This window comes from Camponotus floridanus, unplaced genomic scaffold, assembly GCF_003227725.1.
Source record: "Camponotus floridanus strain SB8 unplaced genomic scaffold, Cflo_v7.5 scaffold50, whole genome shotgun sequence".
In the NCBI taxonomy this organism is placed as follows: Eukaryota; Metazoa; Arthropoda; class Insecta; order Hymenoptera; family Formicidae; genus Camponotus; species Camponotus floridanus.
In genome coordinates, this window is record NW_020229659.1 from 37076 (window position 1) to 52853 (window position 15778).

The following is a 15778-nucleotide window of genomic DNA, read 5'->3' on the forward strand; positions in this document are numbered from 1 at the left end:
GAAATTCTCTATAATTAGAACAACGTTAATTTCCAATCATAACTTTGTGCGTGTCTTTCATCGAAACTTTGCGTCACCGTCGTCCAAGGAGCCGTGATATTTTTATAATACTTCGCAAATTATTTTCCGGGACCTTTCCCCCTCCTCTTCGATCCATTCCGCCAGGCCGTTATTAGTTAATGGAAAAGGTGGACGCGGAAAAAGGAGGATTCTGCTGCGCTCTGAAATGTGATTAAGTCTTTTTCACGCGGCACGAGAGAGATAATTCTTCCTCTTCCTCTTGGCCCCTTCTCATTTCACTTGGGTCGCAATATTGACCTTTTCCATCTGCTCCAGGCACAAGACTGATCTAATTATTCCGCGGTTGGGATCGCTAGGATATTGAAAGAGAATATAGCGTGAAAGAGTAAACGTTTAAAGCACAATAATGGCTGACCAAAAGACTAACAATGAACTAGGTAACATCAATTTCGAAAATGACAAAGAGGGAAGATATAGGTAATTTAGGCTCGTTGAGATGTTCAAACGAAATTCTTCTGAGAAATATTGAGTAACTTATAAAATATATATCCCTTAAATTACATTGCTTCATTTAAATTGTACATATTAAATACAACATTTATATCACAATTTTTATATATATTTTATACAAAATAGAACTTATTTTTTTTTTTTTTACGAAAATTGTATCAATAAATACATTTTTGTGCGTTTATCTCCTTGATATACTCCTTCAACTGAATATTCTTTTTTTAATGCAAAAAGTATTTAAATCGAAAGTTTACGTAATGGAAAATTCTATGTGCTATCTGGAAAAGTAGAAAGCGTCGTATGTATCTGTCGCAAACATCCGTCGCAAAGCAACGTTACGAACGTGTATCCGATATACATAGCTCTTGATTGATTTCGTTCCACGAATTCACGGCGAAAATCGATTAGCAAACAGTCGAGGAGCATCGAATGTAAGCATATATGCAGGAAGTACTGGTGATAATGTAATTTCAGCGCTGTAATAGAGCGACGCGGTATATATATTCGGCATCGTGTTCGTCAGAAACGTCAAATGCGTGTCGTCTTTGCACAGACAGCTGCTCGCAATACCGCGAGTGTGCGCCATAATTAAATTGCGTACGTCTCGTACTAACACACGACGCAATTATATCTTCGCGCACCAAGACGAATTAAAATGTCGTCGGTGTATAATTCATCTTTAACGTACAAATTACAAGATGCGGAATGATCTCGTGCGTTTAGATCGAAGGCGAATCCCCCTTCGTGAGCACTCGTGCCAAGGTGATGCGAGTTCATTGCAATTGAATTATACGCGATTCTGGATATTTGAGCACGGCCGTGCGAGACATCAAACGATTTTCGAGCATCAAACGGGCAAGCGATATTATTCGCGGTTCCGGCATTCTCGAGCGAATTGTACGGACTAACGCGAGCATCCGTCCCGTATTCTTGTAGCCGCATTTACATCGTGGAATTTACCTTGCGCTAAGCGAAATGCTGGCCTAAGGCAACGTGTAACGCGCATACTAAGGACTTTATCGTCGCGCTGAGCGTATCAGGGGTCGCAAGGAAGGACGCTTCGTTTGTGCAAAGGGTGCGCAGCATCGCGTACGGGGCCGCGAGGATCGTCGGCGTCGCTTACGGATGATATTTGCTCGCATCCGGAGCGATTCGTCACTTAGGAACATATTCCACGCATCAAAGAGACGTCTCTCTCGCGATGCGTTATGTTAACAAACGGATACAATATGGTGCGTTTACATAAACGCGAGCAATCGGCACGGACCGACCGACCGACGTTTTCGTCTCACCGTATGCGCCCCAGGTATGTCTATGTAATTATTCGAGACACCCACGTGCGCGTCGAGCTCTCTTACTCTCTATCAATCTATCTCCCTCCTGCTTCGATGCGTTTGCAAACTGCTTAATCAACTGCGCTCTGATCGCGCGATGTCGCGACGTTGGGAATATTAGCTTTGCCCAACGGATGTTTTTGTTACATTTACGAGACACGAATGTTAGTACGAATGTAAAAGCTTTAAGTGCTGTTATAATACTGCTTCTTCAATTGCAATAGAGAAGAAGCAAGTTTTCATTAATTACTTAATATAATTGTAGACTACATGTCCGTGCAAAATGTAACGAAACGATTGATTTTCAAGAATTTGATAATTTCCTTGTACGAAAAATTTATTTGATTATTGTAAAATTATAATAATTTTTTAGATTAAAAGGAGAAACGATATAAAATATCATTTTATTGATTGTGAGATATATTTGGTCTTCAAAAATTAATTCATTTAAAATGATTCAATTCAAAATAATTTTTCAATCAAGTCGAGATGAAATATTTGTATAGATTGCGAATATATTTGTCAGGTTTGTCACAATCCAAATTCTCTTGAAAGCAAGCATTTTAAAGCGACGTGATGCTATTATCGTTCACTTCTCAAAATTCAAAATTATGCTTATAACGGACGCACGCTTACTTCGCTCTAAATTCGCGTTACATACATGCTCGTATTACTCGACAGAAACGTCGAGATTATTTAAACTTCGCCAGCGTGCAGCGGTATGCATATAAGCAGTCGACTCGCAAATTGAGTAGGTCGTGACTTCCGACGGGGCGAAATACGCTTGTCCGGATGAGCGTGCATCCCGGCTGAGCGAACCCCCATCCCTCTCTCGTCTCTTCGTCATACCACCATCTATCCGTCGTGCCTTTGCCTCGACGAGGCTTCTTCTCAGGCAGTCGAGGCAGCTGGGCGCGAAATACGATAAACTCTCTTCGCGAATCCCCGCGAGTGACGGCGTCGAAAAATATTTACTTCCCGAACGCGCCCATCGGGAGCATACCCGCACCTACTTCCGTAAGCCTTTACCGTACCCACCCATCCCCCGATTCCCCTCGACCGTCTCGCCCTAGCTCTCTCTCCCGAAAAGGTTCCTATCTTTTCGCCTTCCACTCTTCGGTTCAGCAAGAACTCGTTTATTCGCGGGCCTAAGGTATTTACATAAATCAGCCATGCAATCTCTTTTTATATTTCGTGCCAAAGTATGGCGCGAATATACACGACGGCCGTGCGTAAATATTGCAGAGTGTATGCAGTCTCTCAAATCTTTTCTCCTTTATACAGCCTGCCGAGTACGTCCTTGCTTCGAATGTTCTAAAACGCAACGATGCATACGTATATGTTGATATGTGCAAACACATATATGCTAGAGATGCAGTTTTTTGTCATCATTTTTGACAGATAAACGGGTCACCGTGAAATTTCTTTTCTTTTTCTCATATAACGATGGAAATTTATCGTGCCGGGGGTGAATACGGGATACGGCCTGCCGCTTTATCTTTACGCGAGTTTTATATACGAGCGTATTATACTCTTTTGAAAGTCCCTTCCTGCAATGACGATGTTGTTCAATGAATTTTGGTAAATCGCCATCATGACCGAAAGCAATGGCATTTTACACATTTTATTATATTTGACACTCAACAATACATTATAATTATTATATAGTCTTTAATTATATATAGTTTCATTATATGTAATTTAATTATATATAGTCTTTTGAATAAAAATGTTTTTTATTAATATCAATATAAATAAAAAAATATACAATTCATAAAATTTAATATTTAATATATAATTATATAAAATATTCAGATATATAACATTAACATAATTCGCGGATCTAAAATTACTGGAATCACACGTTTGATTATATTAATATTTGTATATGTATAATTTATAACATTTCTCTATACTCATTACATTTTGTATACATTAATTCATCAAAGAATATACATAGATTTCTATCAACTGTATCTTTGAAATTGTTTACTTACACACTTTTAACCTAAAATTTCTATTGTATGCATCGCCATATAGAATTAAAAATAGATGAAAGATTTAATTATCGTTTGATACATCAAATAACTCCTCGCTGATATTTTTGAAATTACAGTTATTCAACTGTCGAAGTATATCATACAGACCGTGCGAGAGACGAGATGCTTACGGTTAATGAAATCGAGTGTAATAGAGTAAATCGATAACCCCGCCTTTGATGTTGCTTCAAGCATTCGCAACACGTTATCAAATGAGTCCCCGGATCGATGTCCGTAGGGATATTAATTAATCAATAAAAGACAAATATAAGGATGACTGTCATTCGATTATTTTCGGTCCGATTGATCAATGAGGAAAAAATAGGGCGCCATAAAATACGAATAATAATTATGGAGATAATAATATTGTTTCTTTGTAACCTTTTCTATATATCATTTCCTATATTCTTTTTTTCACTTGTGATTAATTGCTTCGAATTCCCCTATATTGATTACTCACGATTTATTTTATTCACTTCAATAATTCAATTTTTATTCTTTTCAATTTATAGATTTTCATGGTTGCGAAAAAGTGCGCCCAAATATTTGTATAAATGATTTCAAGATTGTGAAATAAGAGAAATAATGCATATTTTCAATAAATATTAGTTGTCTTAGTGACAAAAATTTGTTTAAAAATTAATGTTTTTAACTTTTAAAAAATATATATATATTCTAAAAATTAAAAACATTAATTTGTAAGCAAATTATTCTAAAAGTTAAAATTATTAATTTATAAGCAAATTTTTGTTACTAAGACAATTAATATTTATTGAAAATTTGCGTTATTTCTCTTATTTCACAATCTCTCGAAATATATGTTATGTCTTAAAAGTATACTTTCAAGTATTAATAATTTTTAATAAAAAAGGAAAGCAATGACAAAGCCATTACATTTAATTTTATTGTTTTATGTTGTCAAATAGAAAGGAATAACTTTCTTTCCGAAAAGTTTTAATAATGAAAGACATGCATCTTAAACTCTTCAATAATAATTAAAAAGATAAGAATGTCTATGGATGACTAGAAATGCGTTCTTTTCTGAACAAAGCTGTACTTTTAACATTTTCTGGAATACAGGAATTCTTATCTTACTTTTATATCGAACCGACTTCCTGCTTCGCTTTTTATTTTTTTACATTTTTCGTCCAAAGTTGGCAAAGTGTTTCACTTGTATCGATATTTTTTGCTCATCGCACAAGAATCAAAGAAGGTATCGAAGGCAATTTGAGTGAAAAGAAGAGAAAATTTCGAGATAAAGGAACTCCAAGAGCTATTTTTCGTTAAAAGTGCTAAAAATGATAGTTGATAACTAAACCAACTTTTGGTGATTCAATGTTAGCAGTAATATTGATTTTTATTATAATAAGAATAATCAATAATCACACATGAAAAATTCTTATTGATACATATATTCGCTTGCCATTGGTTCGATTGTCAACTCTCTTCTTAGCTTTTTTAGAAAACTAGGTTGCATTTATACATCTGATTACCTTATATTTCTTCTAATATTAATGTAAAATCTGGCTAATAAATCAGCATTTATAATTTTACAGACAATCTTCGTTTTTTGACTGCAATTTTGAGATAGAAATCAATAGACAAAGATCTTTAATATAAATAACATTAAGCCAAGTTAAATTTGCATTCTCGAATCTTAATCGCGATTCTGATCTCCAGATTTCCAACATTTCACAGATATAGGTTTCCGAAATCGTCTTAGATGCTTGATAAGCAGCTAGTTATTATCCGGAATGCGGTTTTCACGTCCAGTATCCAAATCGTTTCAGCTGCGGACCGATCGCGCAAAGCCGGATTATCCACCGTCTGGGTGGATCGCTCTGAGGATAGTATTCTGTGTTGACGTTCGGATAAAATTTATATAGACCGTGACGAATCTCTCACAGCCAGTTTTGAAAATAATCGTCGAAGCTTGAGTTAACTCCCGGATTGCATTTTAATATTAAAAGGAGTATAAAAATGTAGCGTTTAATATTCTGAATTGTTTAAAAAATAGAAATATTTATAACGGAGATCATATATAGAAATTTACACACATATATTTAATTATTTTTAAATGAAAAAGTATATAATAGATCTTATTTTTTACTGGAAATTGAATTATTGTTTTTAACCTTTTTTTTTTAAAGAATTCTTGTTCTTAAGATCAAGTTTTAAGTTTAAGTTTTAGAAACAATTTTTGTATCGTCTATCAGATATTCTTACGTTAATTAAGAAAACGATTATCGTATAAAATAGGATGAACGAATTTCGAACCTGAGAAAACCTGGGAGATAATCGAGCAAAACGGTATTCAGTCGTCTTTCCAACTCAAATGAAGTTAACTCCTTAAGTGAATCGCAGATGCGCCCCTTCTTCTGTCTATGTCTATATAGTCGCGTTGTCTTCTTCAATGAATCTGCCCGATAGGAAAACGGAGGAACGAATGAAACTGAATAATCGCGTTATATGACTTCAGCGCGAGTTCGGAACAATTCGTATGTTTGCAGGATTTAATGAGGCATCGCATATCGGTGTGACTACTTTAGCTTATAGAATAATCGTTTTAATATTATTAGAATAGAGAGATAAAGAGAGAGAGAGAGAGAGAGAGAGAGAGAGAGAGAGAAATAAAAGTAAAACAATTTTCAATATCGGTAATTAATAGTTACAATAGCAAAATTTGTATTTAAAAAAGAATAATAATAAAATGATTACTCGTAACTTTTAATAATAAGTTTATGTATTATATAATGAACAATCTCTCTCTCTCTCTTTCTCTCTCTCTCTCTCTCTCTTTCTCTAAGATTGCGAATTGAAAGAAGAAGTCACTATAGACAGCATTTGTCTTACTCAGACAAGATCTCTGCGACAAAACTTTTTACAATCCATAAGCCTGAATCTATCGTCGGGTTTCTTAAATTCGTTCGTCTTCATAAAGGCCCCCGTTTTATTGCTGCTCCTTTCCTAGCCGCTCGCCTTATCGTAGCGGTTTCTAACCCTTCGCTCAAGACTCCCATCTGTCTCCGTTTTCATGGTTGCACTGTGGCAAAATGAAGACGCCAATTCGAGCGACCAACGCCACGCGAATTCCGCAGATTACCGTGAAAAATGGCCGACCAAAATTGCTTCGTGTCTTCTTAATGCTTCTCACGCTAATTACCTCGGAGTTGGATCCTGCTCTTTCATTGTTCTCGCTGTTTTTGCGTCGGCAGAAGAATCCACAATTCTTTTCATGTGATTTAATTTCGACCGATACACCTTTTCTTGAGGAGAAATGTCCCGATTGCCACGTATTGTTTCGTCAGCAATTAAGGAAAAAGAGCGAATATAAGAATCTAGCAACGTTCAAAGAAATAAAGTTTTTGACTATTACAATTTATATATACAATTACATAGAAACTATAAAAAATTTTTATAAAAAAATTATATAATTACAATTTATAGATACAATTTAATAATTGAATGTTATCAGTGTATCGATCGTCTTAACATATTAAGAAATTACTAAATTTTTATTATTTGAACTATATATATATATTAAAAATGTTTAAAATATCGAAAATATATTTGATTCTGTATTTGTGTATGTGGCCATTGTTAAACAAATAATAATAATCTCCATAAAGATCGATAATCGAAAGATCGTAATGAAATTCACAATTACTGTCGCTTCGATTTTTATTTACAATTAGGAATTATCGCATTTTGATAAAGACTTATCGTCACAATAAGTTTCATGTCGTTTATTAAAAGTTCAGATTAGGCTTGAAAGTTTAACGTTAGTGTTAATTATAAGTGTTAATTATAATTTTCAAAGCAAATTATCTCTCGATACTAATTACGAGCGTTTTAGAAAGATAATTCGATAATATACAAAATATTTCACATCACTATCTTTCTCTTCGAATGATATTGTGCAAAGAATATCAGGGCCATGACATATAAACACAGCGCGTCATACGCCGCCAAGGCCGATTTTCATGTTATTATCCCCATTCACTACCGAAATATTTTACATATTTTAACTTTATATATATATATATATATATATATATATATATATATATACGCGGAATATTAAAATATAGAAATATTTTAGATTATATAGATTAATTAAATGATTATGTGAATGATTATGTTATGACTAATTAAATGATTATATTAATTATTTCGACTTACTTTTCGATTGTTTTACTGCGTGTTCTCAATCCGAATTATATTTAAATAATTAAAAAACGCGAAATATGAGCTTCGCGCTTTTGCCGCGATATATATAAGTTATTTATTATAAAAATATTTATTATAAAAATATTATTATAAAAATATTTATTATAAAAATATTAGCTATATATGTGTTATTTATAAAAGTTAATTAATCATTATTATAGTAAATAGTTTTCCGATACTGATCGGGATCGCATATAATTATACTATTGTGAAACGTTTTTTAAAATATTAAAATATCTGTGTGAAAATATTAATTAATACAAAAATATTTTATTACAGATATTTTAAGTAATTAAATTTAAGTTTTAAAATAAAATCTGAAATGTATTAGATATATACATTATACTATATAAAATAATTTGGAATAAATCAAACTATCAGGGAAATGAAAAAAGAACAAGCAATATGTCTATTTTGAAAATAATATAAATAAAAATAGTTTATATAAATTACTTACTGCATATCGTTGCTCTGTCCGCCATCCAAACCTCCTTCTTCTTTCTCTTTGCTGTTTTCTTATAACACTCACACTCACTCGCAAAAAATATGATTAATTATAATTAGTCGTATACATAACGATGCGGGACATTTTGCACGTCACTTCCGATTGTGAGACACTCGTGGCACTTTATTTTATAAGAAATCAACGAAAAGTACAATTCGCACGAAGTTAATTCGCACTCAACACGAGACTAAAATTGTAACGTTACTCATTAAATATGCTACTCATTATTGATATATAATACTATATAATATGTATAGCAACATGAATTATAAGATCGAAAAATTAAATTAATGAAAAGTCGTGATGTAGCAATCGTTTAATTAATTTATGCTTGTTATTTTAGAAAAGTTTACAAATCGAATGAAATGTATATTTAACTCTAAACATGTTAGATAAATAATTATTATCTGTAAAGATCGAAAGAACAAAATTATTATCTTTGTCATTTTGATTTTTATTCATAATAAATGATTGAGTTTTGAAGAAAGATTAATCGTTATAACAATATAGTTTCGTGTTGTTAATCAAAAGTTTAGTAAATGTTAATTAATAATTATAGCGAATTATATTCCGATATTTTCAAGCGCGTTTAGAAAAAGAATTTGATAATGTACGAAATGTTTCGCAGTACTACTTCGCTCGAATGTCGCCGTGCGAATGATACGAAAGCCGTGACCTAACAATATCGCGCAATTATTTACATCACCGGTCGAACGTCGTGTTGTTATTCAACTCGTTGCCGAAATATTTCACGTACTTTAACATATACTATATATATACGCGAAATATTACAGAAGTATTTTAGGTTATTATAAATTAATTAGTTAACTAAACGATTAATATAGCAAAGCTAATTATATTAATAATTCTATTAATTCTTGATTACTCGATTTCATCGTTTTACTGTGTCTTCAATTTGAATTATAGATTTTCGAAAGATCCAATCATAAAACATTAAATAATATATTTTAATTAATATATTTTTAATAATAGAAAATAATTATTATTAATATAATATAATATTATTATTATTATAAAGATTACAATAAAACAATAATTTATTATTTAATAATTTATTAATTTATTATTTTATAATTTTTTATATGAAATAAATGTGTTTGAGAAACTAAATTGAGACGTAAATTATTTGTTTGCGAATCAATGACAGTTAAACGTGCAAATAAATGTGTTATTTCACACTTTCAATGTGAAATGCGATATTTAAAGGGTTGATAATTGAAAAATATCGATACATATTTTGCTCAAAGTATCTGCGCTTAATGAAGCGTTTAATGAAGCGATGTTCGCTCGAGCATGTCTTTTTTAGGAGAAATTAGAGATGAAATAATATGAGAAGGATGCGAAAAAAGTTAATAAAATGCGAGATGTTTCATGAGTTGACAAAATCTAAGTTTTTCAATAGATTTAAAAATCGAGGAACTATGATTATTAGCTATCGATCAAATTCGCTTGGATTATTTAATTCAGCAGTCCGTGCTGATTATTCAGATGAGAAAATTCGGGGTGCCGAATATGAAATATGTTACAGTATAATTATTACAAAGACTATATTAGCAAATTAAATGTAAATATTAAAATCTGTATAAGAATATTAATTAATAAAAAAATATTTTATTACAAACGTTTTATATTAAAGATATTTTATTATAAATATATTGAAATAAAAAATATCATATTTTATATTTGTGTTATATTATATAATAATTTAGGAATTAGGAATATTATAAAAATATTTTTAATTATATTATAGATTAATTATTCATTAAGCGATTGATGTAGTGATGCTAATTATTTTCGTTATATTAATTACTTAAACTTACGATTCAATTGTTTTATTGCGTTCTTTCAACTCTAATTATATTTAATTTTTCAAACTATGCGATTATCCGTAAAGCTGGCGGTCTTTAACAGTACCTCAGTGGTTAATCTCTCATTCATTATTCATTGTTCCACTCGCAAAGCATCGATTAAATACACATCTTTTGTTCTTCCTAAATACAATAATGATTTTTCACTCGCATTTGCATTTGGAAGAAAAAAGCTGAAAACTGAGAACATATTGTATAAAGAAATTACATCTAGTAATAGAGAAATTTTTACATGTAATCTGCTTTAATCTGTTTGGCTTTATATACCTTCACATCACAGAGAGAACTCCCAGATTTCTTAAAACTTCTCGATTCGTCGGATTATCGCCGAAGTGTTACATTATTCTTTTGCTATGTTTCAGTACAATGATTATACCACGGACATTTGGCTCTTGAAGCTCTCCGAACAGCAGGATCTATTCCGCTTTCGCATGCACGCATAGCGAGTCTGCATTATTGCGGCTTATCCGGTATTACGCTTATGTGACGCCGGTAACATCGCAGCCTTAAGCGTGCACGATGTATCGAACACGGAATTACCCCATGAATTCGCCTCATCTCTCTCTTCCCCATAGAAATTCTGTACACAATACTCAAAGGCCTCTATCTACCACCCAGTTATCCCTATCAGTGGCTTCACGTCGCAACGGAGATATAGAAAATCTTTTCTTTTTATTGTATTTTATCGGTTTTTATAGCCAGATGTTATCTCCCTCTTTTTCTTCTTTCATCTATTTTATTCTTTCCGTTATAATTATTCCATTATATCAATCTATCAATCTTTCTGTGCGTGTTTGACATAAGAATATACGATTTTGTTCTTTCATAAAATTTAAGTGAAATATAAATTATATTAAAATCACAAATATAAATATTTAAAAAAAGTTCGATATGTGGCAGCTTCAAACAGAATTCTAATATTGTCAGTCAATAAATATTGTTTCACATACCTAAATGTTTTCTCTAACGTTCTTATGCTTCTAGTCAAATATATCTTTTATTTTAATTGCTTGTTTCTCTATTTAATCTTCATTTAACTTCCCTGCTTTATTATTTTTTTATTGTTTCATGTGTTAATTCTCGGCTTTCTTTCGTAAATTCTTTATTGGAATAAATTTAATATTGATTTTAATTTAATTTAATTTATTAATCATAAAGAATAAAAATATGTGTGTGTATATATGTGTGAACAATTACATGATATTTCTGTCGTTGCATTCAAGTGCTTGTTCTAATAAGTACGCATGAAATTCATTTATTCAGTCGGAGTTGTCGGAATGGGTCACTTGTAGATGTGATCGAATCGTTTATTAGAATCACCAGTTTTTGCCGCATGAAAGGCGATCGGAGAAGGCCATTGAAATATTGAAAATGCTCCATTTTCTCTCTTACAATCTAGATGTCTTTAAAATAAATATTCTCTGTAACATAAAAAAATTCAAATTAATTTAATAAACATATTACAATGTCAAAATTAGCACATAATTATACCATAGATATATATTTTAAATATATTGAGAATTTCATTTAATATTAAAATACATTAAGTGAAAAATTTCAATTTGCAATGTTATATTTATTTTTGCAATTATTTCTAACTAGTGCAATTTATTCTATTTTTTGTCTTTTTTAAATCTAAATCTTTTTTTATTTTACTCATAATCAAAGCGAATTAATATATTTTACTTATGATGCAAGGGTTGTATTTATGTTAAAAAAATATCAAAAAAAGATAAAAAGGTTTTTATAATCTTATAAAATATGAAAGAGATTAATCTCTCCGTACAAATTATATAACATTAAGATACTCTCATTGCTTCAATTTCATTCAATATATCAATTTCATTCAATATATTTAAAACATTAACTTTTTTGATAATATTTTAAAAAAGATTGCTTTTACATCTTCTGTGATACTGTTTACTATATTTTTGCGAGACAAGTAACAAGCATTTTAATTGATAATTTCATTTATTGATAAATGTTGGATGTATGCTGTATATTTTTGCTCATTAATCAGTGAAAATAGAATTCAGCTTCATATCGTTATCGACTATAGTCGTTGTCTGCATCTCGCTAGTTAATGATATAATCTTGTTATGTAACGACGTGATATGCCTGCAGACAGCAACTCTGCTGATTGCGAACGTACTTCTCGCATTCTAACAGCACTCGTACTTTCTGCGACGCTCGCTCGGTATCTCATCTCCTTCTCTCTTTCATCTCGTCGTTTCTGCTCTTTCTTGTCTCTTCCCTCACATGACCCTGCGCTCGTCAGTCGATACACGTGTTGGATGGTTAAGTCTGCCTCACGATAGACTTTTTCCGTCACGTTTAGTCCCTTAAGTTACTTGTTTTCCAGAATTATGAGATAACTTTTTTGTATCTGATTTATTCGTATATATATAATCAAAGAATTTACAAAAATCAAATTTTTTAAGAGTTTCTAACTATTTACAAACAGTTTATGTGACAGGTAGTGATTTATAAATAAATAGAGTATTAATTTTATTCTAATTATTATATATTTATTATTTTTATTATATTTATAGTTTCAAAATTTTATTTCAGACTTCTGCACATATCTAGCAAAGACTAAAACTAAATGTTCGTCCTAAATTTAAAATTTCTGAAGCTTTAATGCCAACATTTAGTAGACTAACGCGTTAATCATACTATAAAAGTCTACCGTATAATTGAGATTTTATAAAAAATAGATATATAAAAGAGAGAGAAAAATATTCATCTAAAGCTTTAAGCTTTGTTCTCATCAGTCGTCGCGTAATTGCTGACTTTGCGAAGGAGGTTGCTTTTTTCAGAACTTTGAAGAAGCGCTTTCTGCTGTTTGAGCGTGCATCTTTCGAGTTTAACGAGTTTCGCAGTCGTCTTATATATATTTTTTTTTCTTCTCAGATGCACCGTCGCAAAGGAAGCTGCTGTAAAAAAATTAATCGTCCGTTATCGGAGTTCTAGATCCTTTAATTGCGATTCCGTGACGCGGTCCGCACAAAAAAAACGATACTTTATCATCGATCGCGTTATTAATCGCTACAACGTAGCGTCGTAATCTAGGAAAGGCCGGAAACAATTGTTTCGCGGTTCAACGTGTACGCGCAACAAGTCGCGTCCGATAAGTCATAGCCCGAGCGGGGGTGTCTATGTCGTTCCCAGTAATAAACATATCTGTATCGAGATGGTGCGCGTACGTGTAAACGGCTACGACCACATGCACGTGCTATAGAATTTCCAATATTGGATGCACTCACGCTGTATAAAGGCGGATGATAGCTATCATAATATCTTTGCCTTGCGATCTATGATATAATAATTACCACATCTTCAAAAACTCTATACAAACTCTTTGAGCCTATATTTTATGTGTAGTGCATTTTAATTAAATTATAATTATCAATAGAAGCAGTTTATAATTTTTTTCCTATAATTATAATTTAATCCTATAATTTATTCTTTTTCCATCATCCTTAAAAAATAAAAAATAAAATAGCTTACATAACATAATTATATATTTAATTATATTTTTTTATAATATTGCATTTGCTTTCTTTCTCTCTTTTTATATTTGTTGTATTTTTAAAAAACCAATTATTAATTATTATATTTATATTATGCGCAGTTTTTTTCCATTTTTCCACTTTTATAATTTCTTTTGTATTATTTTATATTTTTAAACTATTATAAATGTTACTTTTTTCTATACTATTATTCTTCAAACAACAACTTACATATTCTTACATATTTGTTTGTGAAGAAAGCTTTTAAGTAATGAGATTAGCAAGAGATTGACCTTGCCATTGGACTGCAAATAGAAGACGCAGATGGAATATGAAGGTCTGTGAAATAAAAAGAATTTTGAGAGCGAGAAAAATGATACTTTTCATGCCGGGAAATAAAATGAGTCATTCAATAAAGTGGTCGTGGTGTCGGCATAACGAGCCGAGGTAAAAGCAGTGGTGAGAGATCGAGCCTTCCTCCCCCGACATCCCTTGTTTCATGTAGCGACCGTCCTCTACTCGGCGGTTCACCTCACCCCGTTTCCCCTGCCTTCTCATCTGGCAAATGGATGAGATAAATTGCGCTCTTGGCACTTGACTTTTAAGCCCACTAGGCAAAGATCCGCTCGGCTATACTTACTTTTAAATGTCTTCTCTCTTGACTGGAATTTCAGCAACGTCGACGACGACGACGGCGGCGACGGCAACGACAATGACGACTATCGTCGGCGACGCCGCGCTGACGACGCGGGTAATGACGCGACTCCTCATGGATTAAGCTGTTCGAGGCTTACGAGCTGGTGATTATATGACGCCCGCGCGATCATCGGATGGGCAATTACGCCACCGTAAACGTCGTTGGCCTATAAACTCGTCGATTTGCCGCGGTCATACGGTACGTAATGTTCTCTCGTAGAACGAGAATCAGGGATCAGGTACGGACCTGAAGGAGGAAAGATAATTACTTATACTGATGCGATAAGCAATGATAAAGCAATAAAATAATAAAAAAGAGTAAATAGATAAATAAAAGTTTATAGACTTTTGATATATATCCTTCTAAAAATATATTTACGAATAGATCATTATCTTGTAATTAGTCATATATGATAGATGTAATTCTCTTTTAAATTACGCTTCCATAATTTATTTATTATCTATATGTTATCAGTTTTCTTGCTATAAAAATATACAGCAAGGAATTTAAAGGAATTAAAAATCCATAAAAATAAAGAAGGCAAATAAAAAATATATTTATTATAAAATAAAGGCAGAATCCAAAACATATCTAGCTTATTCTCGTGCGAAAAAAATAAATCTATAAGAGTTAATCTAACAATAAGATTCTCATGGGACAGAGTATATGCAAAACAGAGTATATGCAATTTTATCCAACGGACCGATTATCAATTCGCGACACGTTATCGTGACGTAACGGACGCTTAAAGAACGTTATTGTCCCGCACGGTTGGTCCATGGGCAAGGTAGGATTTAATAATGTTGAGAAGCGGGCTAGACGTTGTGTACATATCAAGATCAGTACACACAGCTTTCGGGCATCTTCAATATCTGAGCAGCTCAGAAGCACGGCATTGTCTAAGGGCAACGACGCGGCGTTGCTCGTTGTGCTTTATGGCTGTCTCAACCGATGACAGTGATGACGAGCATTATACAACGGATAATCGTCCCACTGTCATCCGTTTGATACGCATGTACAGAAAACCATGTAATAACATAG